This window comes from Phoenix dactylifera, unplaced genomic scaffold (genome assembly GCF_009389715.1).
Source record: "Phoenix dactylifera cultivar Barhee BC4 unplaced genomic scaffold, palm_55x_up_171113_PBpolish2nd_filt_p 001316F, whole genome shotgun sequence".
In the NCBI taxonomy this organism is placed as follows: domain Eukaryota; kingdom Viridiplantae; phylum Streptophyta; class Magnoliopsida; order Arecales; family Arecaceae; genus Phoenix; species Phoenix dactylifera.
Genome location: NW_024068647.1, coordinates 98,430 through 100,788, shown reverse-complemented (window position 1 = coordinate 100,788; position 2,359 = coordinate 98,430).

Here is a 2,359-nt window from a genome sequence, read left to right as displayed (position 1 = left end):
ATAGATTCGTACAAATGGGTGTTCTAGACACATTGAAACTTAAAACATATTTATGAAAAGTAATTTTTTAAATAAACATAATAATTATAATAATAAGAAAATTAATAATCCTTGCATCTCATCATTACTTTTATTCTAGTATTTGATTAAAGTATGAATTGCATGTGTTGATTAATTTTGGGATATAGAAAATACTTTTTAAAAAAAAAATATAATCAAATCACTTCATTCTTTACTCACTATTGGATAAGTTGCTAAATGATTAATTAATTTATTAAAAATAACTCTATGAACTCTCTATATGCTTGATTAAGAATTATTATCCACGGCATTATTTTTATTGACCATAAACATGAGAATGTGTACTTGGTATGTTTTTGAATATATGTATCAAAGAATCCTTTTTGGCATGAAAACTTACCTTATGCTAGTATGGACCTAATTTTAAAAAGACCTTGTCATCAGTTTGCTTAGATTATCTACTTAAAGGTCAAAGTTTTGCTATGCATGCTAGCTAAGGAAACAAACAAAATCATTTCTAAATCTAAAGATGTTGTTTCCATCTCCAAGTTTTTCAAAAGCTTACATTGGATTTATTCTTGGAAAATAAAACTGAAGTATTTTTCTGTATTTACTAAATCTTGTAAAAGTGTTTTAAATGATAAAGGCTTTCAAACTGTGAAGATAAAGAGTATCATGGCACAGTGTTGAAAACCAAAATCCTGATAAAGGTTATACAGAAAATAATATTAAATCCAATGATTTCAGCACCAAGGACACCATAAGTAAAATAGAGTTAATAGAATTCTTGAAGAAATGAAAAAGGACAATTATGTATGATAGTCATCTACTCAAATAATTTTTTAAAAAAAAAGACTATCATCACTGCTTGTCATACATATGATTTCTATTAAATCTATTGTTGATGAAAATTTTGATCTTCTGGAAAATGGACCATTGCATATCTTTCATATTTTTCAGTCGTACATGTTTGATATGCTCTTATGAAAATAATGCCAAATCTGATAAAGATATTTCTATTCTTGGATATCGTTCATCAAGCAATGCATATAGAGTATTCAATGAAAAGTTTTTAGGTGCAAAAATATCAAGGTATTTTATTCTTTATGAGACTAATGATTTATTATCAAGATACTAAAATTAAATTATGTATGTATATGGTTAATCTTTTACATATAACAATCTGAAAAACTTGTTAATAATTAGAACCAACTTGGATTTTTCAGATATGCTCTTAATGAAGAAAAAGTGATGACTATTAAAAGACTAAATCAAAAAGATGAAATAGATCTTGATAAGATTCTTGCATAATTAGAAGTAAAGATCATCATTTACTTGCTCTATGAGCTTTATATTCTAACAAATGAGTGCGTAGAATGGACTCCTATATGCTTACTTAAAGAAGATGTATGTTAAATTACCACCATATTTGAAAACACTCATTATGAATATGTTAAAGCAATATATAATTTGGAACGAGCATCAAAAGAATGATACAAAAGCTTAAGCAACCTTTTTGATAGAAATTATTAGTGATAAATCTTTGCAACAAAAAGAAGAATGTGTGAAATCTTACTTGCTCAGAGTATACATTAATGACATCACTTCTGGTTCTACTAATGAAGAGTTATATTGCAAGGTGAGTTTGAAATATGTATGATGAATGAATTAACATCTTCTCTCAAACTCCAAATTAAGACAAACAGGAAAGGGGATCTTCATTGACCAACGTTAATCCACAAGAAAACTCTTATAGAAGATTGGCATGAAGAAGGTATATCTATGACCCCATCTTGTAGAATTTGAAAAGGATGAGCAAAGTAGATCTATTATTTTAAAAGCTGTATTGAAGCATGATAGAATAATTATTTTATTATACAGCTAGTAGACCAGAATGTATGCTCATTATGTGTCCTTGTGCAAGACTTCAATCCAACTTTAATGAATCATATTTCATTGATAACAAATAAATCATAATCTGAATTTTGATAGAAACAACCGTTTAAGATAAGTTGACTAAAACTTAGCTAACATATCTTAGTGATAATTATCTTAAGCAAATAAAATTTAAACTAAAATGATTTTGGAAAGAAGAAATTGATTTGACCTTGATAAATTTTTTCATTGCCTCACATGCTTATCCTTGAACCATCTTAGTTAATGAAACTATCTCTTTAGTTCAAGTGATATGTGCTTGCTTATATTTAGGCAATCTCTTGAGTAAAGTGACTCAACAAGCAACTATTGTCATATCTTATAATTGAGTCATCTAGTTAAAAATATGTTGGATGAATGTTTTGTATCTTGAAGAAACTAATGACTCTCTTTCGAGAAAGAA